This window comes from Hyposmocoma kahamanoa, unplaced genomic scaffold (genome assembly GCF_003589595.1).
Source record: "Hyposmocoma kahamanoa isolate Upper Pololo Valley unplaced genomic scaffold, ASM358959v1 119, whole genome shotgun sequence".
Taxonomy (NCBI): Eukaryota; Metazoa; Arthropoda; class Insecta; order Lepidoptera; family Cosmopterigidae; genus Hyposmocoma; species Hyposmocoma kahamanoa.
Window position 1 is genome coordinate 429,928 of NW_020653409.1, and position 23,991 is coordinate 453,918.

Here is a 23,991-nt window from a genome sequence, read left to right on the forward strand (position 1 = left end):
TATTAAATACCCAGAATGATGCGACTTAGAATACCTACTCTCAAATACCTAAATAGGTTCATAAATTGCTTTAACCCAGTGAAAGTCAGTGGGTTTAATTGCAAGACAATTTAAAAAAAAAATTACCTTGCAAACCTTGAATACACTGTCTTTTAAACGGTGGAGCATTTTCTAGAGTGCCAGATTGTCGCTTGTGTGTGTGGTCTCCATATTTATACAGAAGGTTACGGACTTTGTCTACCAATTTTCCTCGTGCTACTGTAGAACGTCCATTAAATGAATTATTTTTTTTTATAGGTTTGGTAAAATAAGTGCCTATTGACTCCTTTGGAAACAGTGATATTATTTTCGCAGATATAATATTATATTCTTCATAGGTTATCCGGCTAAAAAAATTTGAGTGATGTATTATTGGGAAGTGTAAAAGTAATCAGAACACAGTATATACTTACTAATATATACAGTATATACTTACTAATTGACAATGTATGTGTATATATGTTTTATAATTATATCGGTCAACTGGTTTCTCTTGGTATTATTGAGAAAACCATATGTTTCATAGTATTTTAAAATACTATTGCCACCTGCTGACGTATGCAGTAGTGTCTCCAAATCAAAATGTGGAAATGTTTTTCTAGATACACTTTTGGTTGTTTCCAAGACGTCGACCACTTGTAGTTCATCTAATGAAACTAATAAACCGGCATCACTGGTGCTTGTCTCAAATTTACTGGAGGTGGGAGTAATAATGACTTGATCATCAGTTGATTCAGATACTGCATCTGTCGTTGCCTGTAAAGTTAAAAAAATAGACTATTTTGTGTATTTTATAGTCAAGCTATGTTAAGATAGTCAGTATGAAAGCACTTTCAACTAAATTTTTTAACTTAAACATACAGGTCCCTCACCTGTGCAGTAATAAGCTCCCCTATCTTTTCCTCTAAAGATAGTCTAGTCCCCATATGTGGGCATAATTCTTTCAAATTGTCTAGTTTTAATTTGGGGAAATGTTCAATCGTTATACCATTCTCTGCAAAAGTAGTCAAGTTTGTAAATAAAGTCAAATTAAATCAAATATCTTTTTATGTATTTTACTTCTAGTTTAATAACACACACACTCAATAACACATACACTGAATATACCCCGCACTAGGGAAACCCTGTGTCGCGGGTGCCATGAACACACACATAGACAACCACAAACTGCACCCAAACTAGGCCGTATAAATATTTCTCCCGGCCCAGGAATCGAACCTGGGACCTCTGCGTGGCAGTCCGGCAAGGTAACCGCCACAGAGGCAGTTAAAAGTTAGTTTCTATTGTAAAATGCTAATTGTCGAAGTCACGCATTTCAAAGGTAGATACATTATTTTTAATAAACAATGACGACATTAAATCGGGATTCTAAACAGAGATTATTTACATAAAAACTCATAAATTAAATAATCCCATGTTTAAGTATACTGTATACCTATTTCTAGGAAAAGTTCGTCTAAGATCCCTCCATTTTACGCTTACATTCAACGTTACGTACAAAATATCATCATGCGCATAAAAATGTAATACTTACACAATTAATTCATAATAACATCAAATCACTCACCAATAAAATTGGTCACTACAACTTGTGGTATATTCCACGATTCCAAAAGTTCTTTCAACGAATCCATTACTGTTTCCACAAACAACAAATAGAAAAATCAGTTCCTTTTTAAGATTTTATTCTCCTTGCCTTACCTTTTTAAGATTTCAAGTAAAACTAAGTAAGTATAGTTCACTTTGCTTCACATTTTAAATAATTGGCTATTGATTTATGGATGGCTTCTTCAATCGCAGATACCACGGCCACGGAGACGGAGCGCGCGCGTTTTCAACATGTCACGACATGATTGAAAATGACAAAGCAAAATGTTGCCATAAAAAATGTATTCTCGAATTTAGAATATTACTCTTATTAGCAAAATAACTTTTTTTTTGTCTAAGAAAATATTTTCTTAAAATACATCCAAGAAATTGGGGATTCATTTGAGATTATTTAGATTTGATGTAAGAGGAAAAAATTTCTTGATGTAAGTAATGTCCAATTAATTGATTAGAAATGAAATAAAATCTTGAAGTGAACGTATTTGTCTCAAAGTTAGAATAAAGTTAAGAGTAAAATTGTATTAGAAAAAGATAAGCAGTATCTTTGTAATGACAATATTTTATTACTTTAAATAAATATGTTTTCAGAATTAGCAAATATTTTGAGAAATTGCTCTTTCTTATTAGTAGAAATCCTTTTTTTCTGTGTACAATGTGTAATGCTAGCATTACTGCGTACCGGTTTTGAAGGGTAAAGGTGCTGGTGAAATTACTACATATATATATATATATATATAATCAGGGCGCAGTGGCAGTGCACCTCTGATCATTGCGATTTAAAGCTCTGAGTGGCACTGCAACTGTTGTGGACAGGCGTGTAGCTTACCATCAGGCGCACGTGTTCGTCCCGTCACTTGAGATTATTTTTTAAAAAGACGTTGTCGGTCACAACGTCGCTCAATATCAGTAGGGCTAGCACGAAAGGGCGCGACTAGCTTGATAGCGACATAAAGCGAGATACTGCTATTCTGGCATAGATATCTCGCGCTCTATGTCACACTCGCGCGAGTCGCACTCTTTCGTGCTAACCCTACGTGTTTCTGTTATATATAAAACAATAAATAAAAATATACACGTAGAGTATTTCGTATTTGAATGAAAATTTGCTCAACGTACAAATGAAATATTAAAATAAAATAATATTTATATATAATAAAATGTTCTATGACAATTGCTAAGTAGTGAAGGAAACCTACAGGATAGAATATTAGATAATGCAACCTTTTGCACTCCTTAGTGCAACCAGGGAATATTTTCTAATAATAGTTATTTAAATCAAACACCACATATAAGAACGTTAATAATAATATAATGTAAACGTAATAATAATATTTGCTTACGTATCTATGTTTATTTACTTAATAAATATTGTAAAAAATGGAGTGTTGTGAAAAATATATAGCACGTTAAAACCAATACTGTCGCTAAACGTAATAGTCAACTTACGGGAAGGGACACAGTATCGAATCAAAAGTATCGATACAGTACTTATGAGTAGTATCGCATAAAAAGTATATAGATGCTTTTATATGTACTGATAAAAGCATCGAAACAAAAATATCGATGCCTTGAGGTATCGATACTTTTGTCCTGCAGATTTTTCCTACTTAAAGGCAAAATAAAACACATAAATTTGTATTTTTTTATTGATTTGTGATTTTAAATTGAAGAAAATAATAAAAGAATTTTATTAATTCAATTAATTGTTCTATTCAATCAATCGTTATTTTACATAATTTGTATCACTTAAATTTCCAATTTCCCACTCCTCTGTATAATCACTTGAAAACAAAAATCTATTTGGTGGCGGTCTGTTTCTCGTTTTTGATACTGTACTGCCTGCTTTTGAGAACAAACGTTTTGAAGAAAGGACAAACTTCTTTTAAAAGGGCAAATGGTGGCGTACAATATACAGCCAAGTAATTTGTGATAAAGGTTGCCATTTAAAAAAAATCGCGGGATGGCTTGCGTGATATGAGGTGTCCTAAGTGGGAATTATTCGAAACAATACGATACTTGTCAAAAAGTATCGATATCGGAGGGAAAGTACCTACTCGATACCAAAAAGTATCGATAGTTTTTCCGTGTCCCTACTTACGGGTAATGGCGTTTAAAGTTTATGAAAATAAGTTTAAATTTGAAAAAGCGAGATTTCCGCTTAGTGGCGGCATTGTATTGTGGGAGATATAAATACATTACAAGAAGAAACAATTTAGTTTATAATTTAAAACATTTCAAAGTATATGAAGTCATTGTTAATCCGATAATGAGTACTAAAAAATATAAAATACGAATTTAATTCATTTACATTTACGTGTAAATACCACAGTAAAATTTTCCGTAATAATTTCAGTTAAAATAATCAGTGTTTACCGGAATTTAAGGAAAAACATCATATTACAGCAGTTTTATTTAGACATACAGAAACAGGCAAATTCTGTGAAAATAACAAGAGTCCCATAACAATGTAATAAACATGACATTAACGCACAAACAAAAATTGTTTTGACATCTCGAAAAACCGGTCAAAAACTTTTTATCTTGCCAATGTTTTTTTTAACTCAACAAAAAGAAAATTCAATACTGCAACACAAAACGAGTATTAATTATTTTAGTAACGGTGTCGCTAGATGGCGTTAGGAACCAAATAAAACGCGCTGTGTGCGTTTGTTATATTCATAAATACATTCTGCCATATGGATTCGATTTGTAGACAAAATCTCTCAATACACAAGCAATCGTCCTTCCATTGGGGTACTATCGCTCTTAAAGCACATATTTAACTATATTTTATTCGTTGTTGGCAACCCTGTTGAAAGGTCATTGACTTAACCAAAACATCTTTTGTTATCCTCGTATTCGCTTTACTCAAGGACAATTTTTACATGTTTGTTAAGAATTATGTGTGCGGTTGTTGGACAAAGAGTTTGTACTCTATTATGTGCGCGTGAGTATTATGTGTGTAGGTTTTCTTTGAAATTTGCCAGTTAGGTTTTCTGCAAATGTGATTCTCATGTTTTTTTTTTTACTTAAACAATAATGTTCAATGTTTGCTATATTATGACGAATTTATGAACGACAACAGACAGTTGTGAAACGACAAGTATGAAATCATCACCAACCCATAAAACATCCCATTCCACCGTACACTAACCCATAAAAAATCCTATTTTATGTTATTTTACATTTTTCGTAACTTTTGACCCTCTCGCGTAACATGTATGTAATTTTTGTTTTTAAGGCAATTATCGTACGTAATCAACTATTACCTATTGTAAATTCTAAATAGTTTACTAAAGCGTTCCAATTCCATAGTAAAATAACTCAGAGATGGGCAAACAAAATGAAATCCAACATTACCGGTACGAACTTTACTTTCCCTGAACGTATGTATCTGTTTTTTAGGCGTATTCAAATATATATTATTTACCTTTAGAATTTTGATTAAAAAGAAAATGTAACGTTTCATATACATATATGATATACATAACGTAACAGAATGTAATTTTGTATTGGTTTTCCGTCGATACCCGTCTTTTTAAGAAGGTTTGGGTCATAGTATGCAGCACTGGCCCGATATACATAGTTAAAAACAAATAGTCTATAACGTTCGAATGTAATCCTTTCGCGTGAACGGACCAACCACATGGCGGCATTTAAACGGACCAATCCATGGCTTTAATGTTACTAAGAAGCTGTTCGAAATTCAAACGCACAAATCACGTGATTTTTGCTACAATGACATCATCAACCATGGCGCTTTGCAGATCACTGGAATCTATATAGTCTTTAGGCATTGTTTCTAAAAGCTAGAGACTCGTATATTGTTTAAATTTTTTTTATAACATCAAGTGACGGGATGAACAAATCGTGCGCCTGATTATAAACTACACGCCGGTCCATAACAGTTGCAGTGCCACTCAGAGTTTTAAATCGCAAAGATCTTAGGGGTACTGTCCCATGTCCATGCCCCATGTGACTGTAATTTCACCAGCACCGGAACCGGAACGCAGTAGGGCTAACATTACTGCGTAGCAGCAGAAATGGGTAAGGTGCCACCTTACCTACACATACTTCCTTGGCCGAACTTTCACAAGGAGCTCACTGCTACTAATAAATTTGAAATGTAATTTTGAGTCTTATTGACTGTATAAAGGTTTATACTTTATAACAAAAACAATAGCAAGACAGCAACACGGCCCAATTAAAAATGCATTGTTATGCAAAATTTGTATTAAATTAATCACCTATAAAAAGAAATCACGTTTCGATGCGGCTCTGTGTGCAGAAATTCTTGACTAATCATTTGTGTAGAATAACTTAAATGTAAACAATGACGTATGAATTTGCGGTGGGTTTATTTCATCAACGGTGATTCAGTTTGTTCCTAAGCAATATTTAGTTTATAATAATATAATAATAAACTTATTTGTACCATTTTGCATCAATGATGTTAGTTTATACATAGCTATTTATATTAATATTAGTTACATAGAAATTAACGTCATTTCCATAATTATATATCATCATCTAGTGTTGCTGAACACGTAAAGTAATTTAAAATTACGACTTACACTGCAGCTTAACAGACAAATTATGTAACAAATTATATCATTAAATCCTAAATGTCATAATTATTAAAATAATGTATTTATTTATTATTATTACTTATTACCAAGAACTAGGGTCTGCAACGAGCACATAGAGAAATTTCTAAGGTCCGTTGGTTCGTTCCGTGGATTCCACGGTTTACTGGAAGACGCTGGTACGAATCCAGCAGTACCAAAGGATTTTTTGTGTTCGATCTTTGTATTAATAATTATAATAAACTCGTGGTGTAATTTCACAAAAATAATTGAATGTCATGGTGAAACGAAAATCTTAAAAATTATTTACTAGTTCATCTAAGTCGCGTTATTTTGTTTTTTCATTCAAACTCAGTCGTGATTATGTGACCTGTAAAGAACCGGAGACATTTTGGTTTGAAAAAAAAATCAAATATGTAAGTATGCAATTTAGATCCGACAAGATACTTTCATTTCCAACATTGTGTCGTGTTGATGATGCTTCAATTTTGAAAGTAATGAAAAGATGTAAATTCTCAAGAAGTGAAGTTCTTATGCGCGGGTCGAACGACAGAGACACTAGCTTTATTTCAGACTTTATTTTTTTACAAACGAAATTAGACATTTGAAAAATGTATGTCGTATACGTGTACTAGTTAGTTTAGTTGGTAATAAAACATCATTGGTATATGTAAAGCTATTGAATACAGCGGTTTTTTTGTAAAATTTCTTTTCACGCCGTATACTGTGTTATATATCCTCAACTTTAATAAATTTTTTTTCCCAAGTAATTGATTCAACATTTTCAATCTCATGCTGAATCAACCAACGCTATTTCAGGTTGTATAGGAGTCTTAAATGTGAATTATCCTAAATTGAATTGAAACCTTGTAGTTTTAAGTACGCAAGAAAACAGTGACAAAACATTGAGAAAGCCTTAATGGATGAGTCAAAAGGCTTGTTGACCCAGATGATATGCGGATACTTCATAAGTGACTCACATCGCTCTCGACATTGGGACGTCGGTCCACATTCTCAAGGGATACGCAAGGGGGTGCTGGCTGAATTCTTCGTTTTTATTTCATATCACAAGTTTTACACGTCTATTTCTTTGACACGGACTTTTCAAAGGCCCCTATGGTTTTTGAGAAATTAAAGTGAATTTGACCTTAATGCAGACTATGTAATTGGTCAAAATAACATGTATATAATATAATGTAATGTATAACGAACTACCTTCGTGGCCGAACGGTCACTATACTGCCACGCAGAGGTCCCAGGTTCGATTCCCGGGTCGGGAGAAATGTTTGTATGGCCTACATTTATTTCTCTCGTGAGTTTGGGTGCAATTGTGAGAAGATAAGTGCAACTGTTATGGACAGGCGTGTAGCTTACCATCAGGCGCAGGACTTGTTCGTCCCGTCACTTGATACTATAAAAAAAAGCATGGTTCTGCAGCTTCTGCAAACTTGTATGACAGAAATCCCCGGTAGTGACCCGTTTAGCTCTTGCAGTTAGTCTCAATCTAAGATGTTTCAATAAAATAATGATGAATGTATTCAAAAGTATCTTTTTACAAAGAGCAACCCTTAGAGTTTCTTGCTCGTTCTTCTCAGGGGAATCTACCTTACAATTGAGCAGTAGAGTTTAATCAATATTACGATTTCAAGTAGAATTTGCTTACCTATGAAATAAATTATTATTTGAGAGTTGCAAAACTCTTTCACAAGGTACTGTACTGCTAGTTAATAAAATGTGTAGTGAATGTAGAATTAAAGAACGGTGTTGGCCTACCGAGAGAGAGGATAAGATCTCTGAGATTTGTTTTCAGAGAGGGGGAGAAGTGAGTGGACAGGATATTTGACAACGCCCCGGTTGGATGTTTCTTGGTATTTCATATGTTTTAAACATTTTTTTCCAATGACTCACTTTGCCAAAAGATGTTAAACCTGCGGCTACGCAGGCTGACAGGCTGCGTCAGTTTAATGACGCATGTGCTGGAACATGCGATTGTACGTATATCGATGACTAATTATAATTAGCTTACTTGAAAGTTTTATGTGTTAAAGTAAAAAGTACGTGTTAATTACGTGTAAATTTTTTACTGTAGTCTCGTTTTAAATGATAGTTGATCGTCACGTAATTGAACCGCTAATGTTTTTTAACTGCTAGTTATATTTCGCCTCGGATTGTTTTTAGGTCTTCATAGTCCTACCGTGTAGATTACCATTTCCTAAGTTTAAAACTTACTTTAAAAGTTTTTTAATTGAAACACACATTTTTGACTACGTGTTAGGTAAAGATCTATGGAAAAACAACGCGAGTCTAGATTCCACACAAATATGATTGAAAATGTATTCTATAGCATTTAAGTTTACTTGAAAAGAGCAATCCCTGGAGTTTCTTGCTCGTTCTTTTCAGGGAGGTCAGCGTAGTGAACGAGCAGTACCTTAAAAAAATGACGTTTTCGAGTGTAAAATTTTACCTAAATTATTATTTTACTTTGACTTTGACTATCTTACTTGAGAGCTGGGGTTGAATCTTCTCCTTATCGTATCGATAGCGTACACTATAATGCTTGCCATCGTGGTGAAAGTATTTACCAATCAGCGTGAGGTACTCGTCCACTATTACCCAAGGTACAGGAAAGCAATGGTCCGTCGGGCGGTTCCTTTCGCACGAATTGTACATTGTCTACACCTATTGCTATTGCCATCTTAGTAGCAGTAGAGCTCTTTGTGAGAGAGTTCTTCCAGGGAAGTACTGCCACCTTATCCATTTCTGCCGCCAAGCAGTAATGTTCGCATTACTGCGTTCCGTCAGGATGCTAGTGAAATTACAGGCAGTTGTCCAAAACCAAAACGCAGGCGTGTCTATTCTCCACAAAACGGAGTCCCTTTGTGCTGACTCCGACTTTTCGTGATATATCTATACCGATAGATTGAATCCATGGCCAAAAATGCAGCAAGCAAGCTTACTTTACGTTACTTTTCACCGGGACAGTTGCTTCAGCTGTACCAAGCACAAGTCCGGTCGTGCATGGACACCGGCTCTGCTACATATCAACTGGCCACTTTGGATTTAATTGACAACCGTGCCAAGAGGCTTATAGGTGACTCGGAATTAGTAGAGGCGAAGCTGCAGAGCCTTGAACACCGCCGTAAAGTTGCCTGCGTATCGGTATTTTACAGGATATATCACGGAGAGTGTGCGATGGAATCACACGATTTAATTCCGCCTTCCCCCTTCCATCACCGGGGGGACTAGGCGTAGGCTTGGGTTCCACCCCTATGTTGTGGATATTCCAAAGATTCGCTCGAAGCGTTACGCTTCCACATTTATATGGCGAACGGCTGTGGAGTGGAATTCCCTGCCTGCAGACTTGTTCCCTGAACGTTATAACTTGGGTCTTTTCAAGGCGAGAGTGAATAGGCATTATGAGCATGCTCCATTGTCGACCTCATCCTCACTTGCCGTCAGGTGAGATGGAGGTCACATGCGCACTTATATTTTATATATATAAAAAAAAACTACTAGGTATAGGCGTGTAGCTTATTATCATTCTCACGAATTGTTCGTCCCGTCACTTGATGTTATAAAAATAGCTGTTTGTGCTACCGTCGTTGTTTCCGATTTCCACACCACAAATGCTTTAGTTACTTTGTGATCAGAGCAACGTATTTGATGTTAGATGTTGTCTAATATTTAACAGATATTATGTATGTATATAATAACTAACTGCTAACTGCCTCCGTGGCCGAACGGTTACCATGCCGGACTGCCACACAGAGGTCCCAGGTTCGATTCCCGGGTCGGGAGAAATATTTGTATGGCCTACATTTATTTCTCTCGTGAGTTTGGGTGTAATTTGTGGTTGTTTATGTGTGTGTCCATGGCACCCGCGACACAGGGTTTCCCTAGTGCGGGGCCATGTTGAGTGTGTGCGTTATTATTATTATTATTATAATAATAATATTAGACAACATCACAAACGTTATTCCGATCCCAAAGTAAGTAAGTAAATCACTTGTGTTATGGAAATTGGAAACAACGACGGTACCACAGGCACCTATACTCGATGAAATATAGAAAAATTTCTACATTCATCTGGCCGGGGATAGGAACCTGGGACCTCAGGAATGGCGACACCATGAAAATCGGTGTGCAAGCCACTCGAACACCGAGGTTGTTATTACTAGTCGTATCCGTTGCAGCACGAATGAGATTCTGCGCGTTGTGGCTGGTAGAGTGGATTGCCCGATCATGCTACATTGCATGAAACTGCATTTAAAACCATGCCGATGACTTATTTGATATTTAATTTAATTTGTTTAATTATTCTATGTTTTTAAGTTGCCTTTTGTTTATTTTAATGTGTGTAAACTTATTGAATTAACTGTAAAATATGGACTGTAGTTGTCTGAATAAATGATTTTTTGATTTTCATTTGATTACATTTTAATCGACAATGTCCAAACATTTATTTACCCTTTCTGTTATCTATTTTCGTTAAAAGATTTCTCTCCTCTAATCCTTCTTCGTTTGATATTGTGATATGAATTATTTTGTTTATTGTTAATTTTTTTTCTATTACCTACGTACCTTTTTGTTTTACTTATTTCTCGTAACTGTACACGTGTTTATTTAAATGTTTTTAGTTATAAATATATCTTTTTCTATTTTATTTCAAGTACGGTTACTGCTTAAGATAAAAAACACCTTAAACCACGGAATAACGCGTACCGTCCCCTAGCACTCTTCAACTACTTATCAATACCAGTATGGTAAATTTTTAAAAAGTTTCCTCCTCGGGCATTGCACCTGCCTGAGACGGGGTGGAGGGGGGGAAACACCTGTCCCGACTTACATTGGGGGATATAAATTCGGAAGACGTTCTACTTAATATTATGCTTGTATGGAAATGTACAGTGGTACAATTTTTATTTTAAAGGTGATGTTTTCGATCGGAATTTATATAAAATGGTTTAATATGTATTGGAGTGAGAGAGAGGAGTATAATATGTTTAGAAATGTGATAGTGAAACGTTTTAGTTCATATTTGTACTTCTTTAAAGTCCTAAATCTTATTCTTTCCAACAACTCTTTGTGCGTTAAATTAGACGTTAATATTTTCTATTGTCATTCTTTTTCTTAAGTCAATGTTACTGTATTTGACGTGCAATACAATAAAAAATTATTAAATAATTTTTGTAATAAAACGAACGTGTCTAAGGAGTATATGACTCGGCTGCATAGGACTGTGGAGTACATAGTAATTGTTAGGAGCATGAACGATATAAATGACAACCATAAACAACATTATTTAAAATTGTCATACAGAAAATCAAACCGCGAAGATTTTGGATTGGCCAGATGGCCAGTGACGGGATGAACAAGTCAAGAAGAAGAACAAGTAAGCGACACGCGTATCCATAACAATTGCAGTGCCATTCAGAGATTTAAATCGCAAAGATCTTATGGGCACTGCCACTGCGCTCGTCACCGTGAGACATATAAGTTGACAAGTTACATATGTGACTTATATATCTTACCTTTCTAAATCGGAACGCAATAATGATCACATTACTGTTTTGCGGCACTACTAGGTAAGGTGGCAGTACTTCCCTGGACGAACTCTTTCACAAGGAGCTCTACTTCTACTAGGTATTATTACTATGAAAGTATAAAATGAAAAAATGATATTTCCATAATCTCGCAAATCTGCACATTTCTAGGTTCTTTGCATTGACTTACAATTATATGGACGTCGGGTCCGCGCTAAAAAGTGTCCGAACTTATAGGGCGTTAAAATCGTATTCAGAGCGTCATTCACGCTTTAGTCTTCGTTTGTTCGACTGACAGCGAAGCAAGCAAAATTAGACAGTACTGCGATGACATTACAATTTAAATTCAACGTTTTAGCTTTTTCATATTCCTTTACATGTCACTACGTTTAAATAGGTTGACTTGGGACATTTTTTTCGTGGTTTTTGTATTAGACCCGTCGTCCATTTATTTGTAAGTCAATGGTTCTTTGTCATCAATTTCTAGAAAGTTGGTTGAAATATACTATTGATTTGTAATATAATGTTCTATTTTTGTGCTAGTGAAATTACAAGCACTTGGGACTTGTCAACTTATGTTTTAGGGTGACGGGCGCAGTGGCAGTGCTCCGCAGATCTTTGCTATTTAAAGCTCTGAATGACACTGCAACTGTTATGGACAGGCGTGTAGCTTATCATCAGGCGCACGACTTGTTCGTCCCGTCACTTAATAATATTCTAATAATAAGACTTCTGCGCTCTTCTTCAACTCTCCAACTTAAGATGCCATTGCATACCTCCCAGTATTACGACAAGTCCTTTACTGTTCAGGCTATTCGTTTGTGGAACGCTTTACCTTTGTTTATTCAACAAGCTAAATCATTGAATATATTAAAAAATATGGTAAAAATACACTACCTTAATTTAGTGTGACTTGGACTGCTTAGGTATTTTTATGTTTTGAAATTACGTTTTAGAAATTTTATATTTATAAGTATAAGAATATATAGTAGTTTACGATATTCATATATATGTATTGGTTTTATTACTTATTTATAAATATATGTTTATTTGCATTTATTTATTAATTTTTATCTATTGATTAGTGATTCCTCATACACCGCCGTCTTTTTCCTGTGAATTATATAATTACTTCCATCCAAAGGTTGTCTGGCAGAAATCGCTTAAAGCGATAAGACCGCCCACTGTACCACCGCTTATTTTTAATTTAATTGCATTGTATTTGTTTCCTTTTTTGGTGTACAATAAAGAATTTTTGTATTGTATTGTATTGTATTATTTAAGAAAATCTTTCGTTTTTTATGGTTGATGATGCTGATGATGAACCAATTGGAAAATTATGTCGATAACCCAGAAACAATTACATAGTGTTATTATCACCCGTACAGAGCAAAGAGCCACGCTTCAGCGCGCTATGGTTATTGGCAGCGAAAAGCCAAAAATATAATACATGTCTTTCTTATAAAAAGAAAAATCTTCATCTGTCTCAGAGGGCGACATGGCTTGTTGCTAGACAGCCGACTAATGAAATAACGCGATGTCTGGGTTCGCCGTGGCATCAATTTTCCGGTCTGTCGCGGAACCGGTCCCGTTTGCCCTCACGCGCTTCCTCGTGCCTTTTTGAACCTTAAACTACTTTTAAACGCCTTGCCAAGTTCTAAACTAAGTAGGCGTCTTACCGAATCCCATAAAATAAGCTAGCTTTGATTTTACTGCGGCTTTGGCTTTAAGAAATAAAAGAATCGTCATCTTTTGAGTTAGGAATATAGATTGTTGCGAAATAAAGACAAGACTTCAAGTTTAGTTAGATATATAAAACTTATTGATAAAAATGGTCGAGGTCTTAGATTTTTGCGTTTGCGATTGTTTGGGTCAGCATGACCATAGGAACTGTAAAGAACCCGAAACGTTGGGTTGTTTGACAAAAATAAACACACGCGATTTAGATCCGAAAAAAAGATTTTTTTACTATTTTGTTACCTCTTGGAATCGCATAAGTGTGTGAGTGGGTGTTGTGTGTGATATTATTTGATAGTGTCTCCTCAATGTGTGTTCTCACAAATAAATGAGTTGTAAATGACAACTCAAAGTGGAATTCCCAAAGCCCCTCAAGAGCCCTTCAAATTTGTTACGGAATAGGCAGAGTATACTTACATTAATTTCAAGGAAGGAACATCGAGGGTGTAATACCTCCCTCTCGGAATCATTGATTTTTGTTCTATATTTTTGACTAAATGAGTATCTGGCCCAACTGTTTGTGCTGTAGGCGATGGAGAGTCTCGAGTTCGATTCCCAATAGGATCAATGTGGAAACGAAATTCATAATATATAAGTTGACATGTCATTTATTCCATAGGCAAAATAAATTTACACATGAAAATATAACATTTAAGGTACTGCTCGTTCACTACGCTGACTTCCCTGAGAAGAACGAGCAAGAAACTGTAGGGATAGCTCTTTTGAAATAAACTTAAATGCCATGGAATACACTTTGAATCAAATTTGTGTGGCTTCTGGAGCCATGTCGTCTTTCCATACATCTTTATCTAACACGTAGTCCTCAATTTTGTAATATGACTTCAAATAATTTTAATGTAGTTTTTAAACTTAGGAAATGATAATCTTAATATGTGCTCTGGAAACTTATTGAAAAAACATATACAGTTTCCCATAAAGGAATCGTTTACTCCAGTTAAACGAAATCGTGGTGCCATGAGTTTGGACTTAATTCTAAGGTTAATGTTATGGATATCTATCTTCTTTCTTATTGAAATTATGTATATTTTTACGGGCATATAAAATATTTGAGTAAATCATCGAGTATATAACCCTCGATGGAGTAAATGTACTGTGATGCTACAGTCATGATACCAGGTCAGGTATTATTCACTCTATCTACTTAAGGCAAAATATAATCTCTGTTTATGACATGTGACGGATAGTGAAAAAATGACGTCATAGCGAACACATTTAAACGCCGCGTTACATCATCTCCGTCATCTAATCTGCGGATTACGATGTTTGCAGGGCAAGCAAACAACCGGGGACCTTGAAGGCCTGTCCCTGTAAGTAAACAGTTTGAAAATTAGCGTCGTAAAATAGAAAATAGAACATTACATGCTTGCTGTAAACAGGAGAACCACGTCAGGTCAAACGAATTACTCTATTTTGTAACAAACTAACATCAAATGTTACCTATTTTGAGAGTATTTCATTTTGTCCAGGGAAGTACTGCCATTTTTGCCACCAAGCAAATTTTTTTAAATTTGTGAAGTGTCACGTCTTGGTCGTCCCTTAAACTTGATACCATAAAAAATAGTACACATTGTGCATTAAGGACTCTAAATAAGAAATCACCAACAAGGGTCTATTAGAACAACTCTAGTTTTGTATGTTTTTAGCGCCCGTGATAATATACAATGCTTTTCATCACAATTGCGAGGAAATACAATGTTTATTTCTTGTATTAATAAATGTGGTTCATAACACAACAGTTATGGATGTTGCAAATGGCGGGTTTTAGGGTTTTTTCAACAGATAGCCAGCTATTCTTCCTTAGATAAAACAACTTGAACTAAAATTTTGTAAAAAGTAAAGACGCATACAGCCATGATGGACCTTAAATAAACATTTGCAAAATTTTTATACAGACAATAATTAAAATCTATTATAAGAAATTCTTAATTATAAGTAGTTAAGCAGTATGTGGCTGAACTGCAGTTAAATTTCTGTTTAGATGACATTGTATGCTAATGTTTTAATTTTAAATTTGTAAGGAAGTATGTCGTGATACAAATAAAAAAAAACCCTTACCGAATGGCTGTAATGGGAAGAAAAAAGGCCCGAGGGTGTTATTAGGGGCATTATAGTCAAGTTAGCCACCATGCAATCAAACTATTTACCTGCAAGTGTGATGAAAAAAAGCCATAAAATACGAAGCCGTGGAATTTGTATAAAACAACTTACTGCTTGTAATTGCGGTGATAATGGTAACAATAGGGGTTTTTGTAACATTTTCAATTAGCGTTATCATTATCACGCGGCGGCCGTTCAACTGCGCCCCGGCGCAGGATACAAGTTTCGTATCGCGTCCGGTGATAGCACCGTCAGAAGAGACACCACTAATGTCCTATCGTCATGCACAGGGCAGGTTTTTGGAGGACGCAGTAACCTAACGCAGTGCCTAAGTAGAGCTTGTGAAAGAGTTCGTCCAGGGTAGTACTGTCACCTTATCTATTTCTGCCGCCAAGCAGTGATGTCAGCTTCAGTTTTGAAGGGTAAGGGTGCTGGTGAAATTACAGGCACATGGGACTTATCAACTTATGTCTCAGGGAGACGGGCGCAGCGGTAGTGCCCCCCAGATCTTTGCAATTTTTATTCGGCGTGTACCTTACCATCAGGCGCACGACTAGTTCGTCCCGTCTCTTGATGTTAAGAAAAACGCCCTTTAAGAGACTTTACAACCTCATATGTCTTTGGTTGAGTCCACATAACAGTGAAAATGTTGAATCAATCACTTTGAAAAAGTATTTAGTAAAGACAAACAAAATTCGAAAAAAAAACAAAAAAAAGAAAAAAGAAAAAAAGAAAAAAGAAAAACAAAAAAAAGAAAAATTCGTGAGGTCCGTTGGTTCGTTCCGTGGCTTAGTTGGTATAGCGTCTGGCACGGTATGCAAGAAGACGTCGGTTCGAATCCGACCGGATCGAAGGAATTTTTTCTGAGTGTTCGATCTTTGTATTATTGTATTATGCAGTGCTTCGGGCATGTTTGCCGATGCGCACACAGACGACTTTTTTGCGCTTATGCGTAAAAAAGTTGCTTCTCTAATTCGAAGAGTGAGGGGAAGCTCCAACAGTCTTTTACAGGTAGTTGAAGGAAGGCTGGATGGTGCAGTGCTCGGCAGGTTCAACGAGCTGCACGCTACTCGTGCACCTCGGTGACTCTGCCGACAGCAGTGTACCCTTTAGCAAGTATTATTATTATTATTGTATTTATTTTAAACTCTCGCCTCTCCCAAGGCCTAAAAGATTATTAAATTATTATTATTATTATTATTATTATTGTAATACTAACATAGTTATTAAGGTTTTTCTGTTTACTAACAATCTATGGACCCTGTAGTCTGAAAATAAAGATATTTTATTTTATTTTATTTTATTAATAATTATAACAAACTAGTGGAGTAATTTCACAAAAAATAATTGAATATCAATTCAATAAAAATTTAATTAGTATTTAGTAAAATTGAAGTATATCTTCAATTTTACTAAATACTGATTACTATACAATGTGAAAACGCGATTCCTAAAAATTTTCACGATAGAAAAAATAAACGCAGACTTACCTCGAAATTTTACAAGAAAACCGCTGTATATAATAATGGGTGCTTTACATATACCAATGTTTTTTTTAATAACAAATGAACTAAATAGAACACGTTTACTATACGATATACATTTTTTAAATGGCTTTAATTGTGTATGTAAAAAAATAAATTCTGATATAAGCCAGTGTCCCTGCCTCTCGATCCAAGCAAAATGAACCGTATTAGCACGGGAAAAATTTGAATTCAAACTGAGGTAGCATCGTAATGGTATTGTGTTTACTTAGGTTTTGACACGTTTGAGGTAGACGTCAAGCAAAACCATTGCACGATATTAAAACATTTGCTTTGAAGCATTGACTTACAAATAAATGGACGACGGGTCTAATACAAAAACCACGAAAAAAATGTCCCAAGTCAACCTATTCGAAATTTAAATTGTAATGTCATCGCAGTATCGCGCTGTCAGTAGAACAAATGAAGACTAAAGCGGAGTGTCGCGCTCTGTATACGATTTTAGCGCCTTACAAGTGCGGACACTTTTTAGCGCGGACCCGACGTCCATATAATTGTAAGTCAATGCTTTGAAGGAATAAAATGTACTCTCTTACTGAAAAATAAGCTCTTATTCCCCTGACTTATTTATTACGTTTTTCATATCGTATTGATGGCATACACTATAATGCTGGCCGTCATAGTGAAAGGATTTGACAATTGGCGTAAGGTACTCGATGATTGTTGTCCAGGTTGGCCCAGACGTATAGGAAATTAATAGTACGTCGTGCGGGGATGCTTCTTTCGTACACCCCTATTTATTACCGTGTTCGGTATTTATTACCGAACACCAGAGAGAAATTTCATTGAAATATCTCAATCTCTAATCACAATCGAATGAAATTGTTTTTTTTCTCTAGATCAATGTAGTAAATTTAGTAAATTTTGAGCGAAGTTTACCGGTATCTTATTTATTCGAGAAAGGAAGTGGCTCTCACTTCGATTGTATGTCAAAGTCAAGATAAATAATCATTTATTCCATAGGTAGAATATGTACACTTGAAAACGTCATTTTTTAACTGTTCGTTCACTACGCTGACCTCCCTGAGAAGAACGAGCAAGAAACTCTAGGGATTGCTTTTTTCAAATAAACTTGAATGCTATGGAATACATTTTGAATCATATTTGTGTGGAATCTAGACTCACGTTGTCTTTACATACATTTTTATCTTACACGTAGCCTTCAATTTTGTAATATGACTTTTAAAATACTTTTAATGTAAGTTTTAAACTTAGGAAATGGTAATCTTAATATATGCTCCGGAATCTTATTGTAAAAACGTACACATTTCCCCATAAAAGAATCGTTTACCTTAGTTAAACGAAATCGTGGTACCATGAGTTTGGACTTAGTTCTAAGGTTAATATTATGTTTTTTTTTATGTATGTTACGAGATAACTCAAAGTAAACAGAAAGAGGGTTAAATTTCAAGATCATTTTCCACAGCTAAAGGTGGCAAACTAGGGGATGAATGACTTGTGAATTCGGTTTTTTATTTTCATTAAAAAACAAGTTGACCTCGCGTTGTCGAAAAGCCGTGTGGTAAAAATTCGTCATAACGTCTATTTTGGGGCTCACTTCAACTTTTAAGAGACCCGTGCTATGTAGAAGGGCGTATAATCTGTTGACGATGACTATTAGCGTCTGCGAACGCCCTAACGATGGTAGTGCCCCGTTGAGCACCTTGGCATTAAACCAAATGCTCACGGTGCGACGTTTAATAAAAGTACACAAGTCTTTCGGACGCCTGTCACAGGAATTCGTTAACAAGCTGTGTAAACATGTCTGCATTGTATACTTTCGTTTAAACGTAGGTTTAAATATGACCAAGCTTGCAGTTTTATTTAAAATTTAAATACATAATGAACGACCGAAAAACATTGCCCTCCTTCTGAGTAACATCGGTCAATCAAGAACATCCTATGCAGCCAAATGCAAAATACAATCGTTACTATTAACTGAGGAAAGTATTTGGATATACCAATTACCAAATAATTTTTAGGCAGTAATTGAATTACATATACATACCACGTATTTGATTAGGCAGTCATCGCACTTATAGCACAGAATCGCATTAATCCCATCAGGAAAAACGTTATGTCCATGCAATAATAGCGAATAACACGTGACAGTGCCCATCTTTGCGATTTAAAGCTCTGAGTGGCTCTTCAACTGTTACGGACAGGCGTGTAGCTTACCACCAGACACACGACTTGTTGGTCCCGTCACTTGATATTAGAAAATATATTCTTTGTGTTTGATGTTTCAACCGCCATCCCTTATTGCCGAAATTAAAATCTCTTCTTGGGGTCCCTTTATTGAAAGACTTGACTTACATGGGGCATCGAATCACTCGCGCTATTCATCCTTCACGTTGAGCAAGATTCTTCACATAAGGACGTAAATACATTCGAACAAAAGCGCCTCGAAGCAATAAACGAAAAACGCCAAATACGTAAAGTTTGGTCCCTACCAAAGTCCTCCTATATCTATACCTTTAACTCTGCAGGCCAACTTCATTGCTCTATTTGTGACAGGGTGATTAAATTCGAAATTCGGTACGGCGAGTCATGAACACTCTCGGCAATGATACCAAAGGGTCACTGTTAATGTAATCGATAAGGACTGTAAATATACACATACTGGCAAATTTAACGAAACACTAGTCAAATCCTTAAAATAATGAAGTGTTTTCTTTTTCAAGTCTTTTTACTGTTTTATTTTAGGTTTATTTTGAAAATATTTTTTTCCATTCGTTTGATTTAATTTCCTACGATTTTTTTTTTAATAATAACGCACACACTCAACATAGCCCCGCACAAGGGAAACCCTGTGTCGCGGGTGCCATGGACACATACATAGACAACCACAAATTACACCCAAACTCACGAGAGAAATAAGTGTAGGTCATACACATATTTCTCCCGGCCTGGGAATCGAACCCAGGACCTCTGCATGGCAGTCCGGCATGGTAACCGTTTGGCCACGCAGGCAGACAAAAAGTTTGTCGAGTGGTTAGAGGTTTGATTTTGGGTTCTTGTAAATTTGGTAAACTTTAGTTGAGAAAGTTTTCGTAAAACATATGTTTGTAACATAAAACATCCCCACAAAGAAACACTCAATGTCCTGTGTCAACTCGGCAATTCGTTTACCTTACCTATTTCTGCCGCCAGCAGTAATATGAACATTACTGCGTTCCGGTTTTGGTGGGTAAGGGTGCACATCAGTTTTGTTTTGTCTATGTCCCAGGTTGACGGGCGCGGTGGCAGTGCCCATCAGAATTTTATGATTTAAACTCTGAGGTCGCCCTACAACTGTTGTGGACAGGCGTGTCGCTTACCACCAGACGCGTGACCTGTTGGTCCCGTCACTTGTATCATAAAAAAAAAATTGTTCGCCAACTAGAACCATCGCTTCTGCCTCATGCTATGTGGTGGTCCTTGTTGACTAACAGTTTACTGAAACCCACCTCAGTCCATCAATTAATCAAACATCCTAACAGTAAACGTCAATAAAGTAACTCCTGAACGTCAATAATGAAAATAAATATTCCTGTCAGACAATCAATTGGGCTACCGTAACAATGATAAATAAATCTTTTGCCGTTTGTAGTGCCGATTTGGGTGCGCGTGGGCAACGGGCTTGCGCATTGTTTGCCGCGAACCAATGCGAGCTTGTGAGATCGTAATTGCTTTAATACATATTTGATCAGGTCTAGACGTGAGTAAATAAAATAGGTATAATTATTCAATAATGTGCTAGGCAATTATACGAATCACCTAGTCTCAAGGGAGGAAATTCCTTGGTTACAACCTAGAACACCTAGTCTAGAAGCAATTTTTTCTTGTAAATTTCATAATTTTACAAAAATTTAATGGAACAACGCTTCTCTCCTAACTAACGTAATCGACCTTTACACTGAATTTAGGCATTCGTCGCTGCTAGTGAAATCTGGTGGGAGATTTTTGAAACCTTCCCACCGCAACAGCAGCCGGTACCTTCACAGCTACCTCGACTGACTCAAAGCGACATCTAGGCGCTTTTTGATCAAATGTATTATTGCGATTTTTTGTGAAATAACTAAAACTAGTGGAGTTATTTGACACAAAAAATTTCAATAATACATTTATATTTTTGGCCTTCCTCTCTTTCTCTTCCCTTCTATTTTCCTCTTAATTATATATCCTTAACTTCTGTTTAAAGCATCAGTTTACACGACCAAATAAGATCGCTCCGTAATCTGTTCTAAACAACGATCATTGCGCACAAACCTTATTTGTCAGTTAACTTAAACGGAATACGTTAAAGTACTAATAACCAAACGTGGATGGCACACCATAATGGATAATGGCACTAGGTGACTCACGAGTTCAAATTCGTTTGATTTTCGACGCTATGCCTTACACTTTAAAGGCGTGTAAATGTCACGTATGAGGACCATGTGGGTGTTAGATAAGGTTTTACCTAGTTCAGAGTGGAATGTTAAGTATTGAATGCTAATTCTGTATTTCGTTCTCTGAATATTTGCAATAGAGTTACTTTTTTGTGGTCCAATGTGATCATTAGCAGTTCCAATATAATCAAAACACATGCCCAAATAAAATTTGCTATTATAAAGTTGGAAATTAAATTATTTTCTTTGTGGATAATTCGCTTATAATTGTCTTTTCAAACGAACCAACGTTTCGGGTCTCTGTCTGAGATATTAATCATCAAACAGTTGTGTTTAATAGGAAACCAACCTTAAGATAACCCATAACCCACTCTATGTGTATTATTTCCTCAACGTTTAGGTAAATACTTAGTCGTTCTATTGCGATTTTTGCTCAGAGGAAAAATTCCTAATCTTCGATTTGATTTTAGAGGAGTATATCCACTTTAAAGTTAAAAATAAAATATTGTGTAACTATACGATGTATTCAAGCATAGACATTAATCAGAAACACAAAACAATAAAGTTTCCTCGATAGATAAAAATCACGAAATGACCTCTAATATTCACATTTTTTCGATTTATCCTCGAAATGCTACAGGTTATTAGGACAAAAATTACATAATTAATTATATTTATGCATGATCGACAACTGTCGCTACGGATTTTTTTTAATCCCTTTAGTTTTAGAGTTATTTCGCTAAAACGAATTTGGTACTTTTAATGCGCAAAATTCAACATCTCCTGTCGCATGTCACGCGAACTTCAGGCATATATTTGTTTCACAAATGTGGGCGGAGCCAACGTCAAAACCTTTTTGGCATGAGAGCTCTTAACAAAAAGTATTAATTTTACTTCAAAAAAAAATTCCAATTTACGCTACATAACGATTTAGAAAATATTTAAACAACATGCATTTTTCACTATCTCAAATTTATGAAATTAAAGTATAATAGAAAAATATTCATTTAAATGTTTATTTTATCGATGTCACAATATTACAATTTAAAATATAACGTCAAGGAATAATACGATCGTCGCTAATATAATCAATGATAGTTGTATAAACAAACAATAAATACAAATTTGTCAAAATGAAATGATGACAAATAAAAAAAATGTAATTACATTTTTTCGAAAGAAATGCCTCGTCGCTATAAAATTGATTATTAAATAATATAATAACTTTGATTTAAAAAAAACTGACCTCAAAAGTTCGTGTAATTACATCTATTTGCCAAGTTTTATTGAAATCTGTTGCCGGAAAGTGCGCGAAACCGAATCCATCCCCTGGTTTGCCACCCTTAGAGGTGGAATATTTTCTTCAAATTTAAATGGGACCAATACCGAGGTACCCTCTTTCCAACAAAAAAAAAGAAACGTCAAAAACGGTTCACAAATTTCTTTTAGTTAGTTATCGAGTAACGTACTTACGTACAAAAATACAGTCGAATTGAGAACCTCCGGTTTTTTTTTGGTGTCGGTTAATTAAAGGAAAAGCAAACATGTCATCGTTTGACACACTTTTTAGGGTACTTTGGTACAGTTTAAGGTGTCCCGCGTTTTGCAATACTCGACCTCAACCCGTACACAGCTCGAAGGTGTTCATGTATTGTTTTATTATACACGCACGTGTCTGTATGGTTTTAAACTATAAAATATAACACGTCGTCTAGCTTAGCGTGCTGAGTCACCGCTGCATGAAGCACGAGCACGACGCACGACCAGCGACAGCATCTGTTCAAACGACGGCAAGGACGTGCGAGGACGCTTATAATTGCTTTGCACGATCAGCTATTGATAATGATGCACACTGCATGATTTTTCAATTATTGTTTTTTTTTGTTTTATTGCTTCAACAGGCGATTGGTCAACAGGTTATTTCATTTTTGAGATATTTTAAAATAAATAACTTTTGTACTTACTCTGCCTTCCTTATCATAACTAACGTAATTGATATTTTTAACGAAATCGAGTTATTAACATATCTGGAATCACTGAAAACAGGTCTACAACTCCTGTAATCATTTTTTAAATATCTCATTTAGTTTCAGTTTTATTGTTAAGAATCGATACTACCTCAAATGGCTTTGGTTCTGCATAACAGTGGAAGTGTTGAATCAATCACTATGGACAAAATATATAGTACAATTAAGGATATATACTGATTGGCATACGTTATTAAAACGCGATTCCTAAAAATATTTACGATAGAAAAAAACACAAACTTACCTCGAAATTTTACAACAAAACCGCTTTATTATTTTTTTACTCTATATTTATTTAGAGGCTTTGGTCGTTATTAAACATGTCAGCCCCATTAGAAAAACAATACCTCAAGAAAACATTTAATAAAATCCAGACAGACAAAGATAAATCAAAATACTGCCTAACCAAACATCTA

General features: G+C 35.4%; 1 protein-coding gene and 1 long non-coding RNA gene across 5 annotated transcripts in view; one reads left to right on the plus strand and one right to left on the minus strand.

The window, feature by feature from the left end:
* Positions 1 to 23,991, plus strand: part of LOC113240019 (myosin heavy chain, non-muscle) — a 124,959-nt gene that overhangs the window by 41,404 nt on the left and 59,564 nt on the right. The gene's annotated exons all lie outside the window — the stretch shown is intronic.
* Positions 229 to 2,101, minus strand: LOC113240021. 2 transcript variants are annotated; one of them, XR_003311228.1, is made up of 4 exons: positions 1,574 to 2,101; positions 912 to 1,033; positions 476 to 795; positions 229 to 386 (listed from the first exon to the last, which is right to left on the minus strand). It is a non-coding gene; the product is annotated as an uncharacterized LOC113240021 (long non-coding RNA). The 2 variants fall into 2 exon arrangements; XR_003311227.1 differs by lacking the exon at positions 1,574 to 2,101 and having other exon boundaries at positions 912 to 1,159.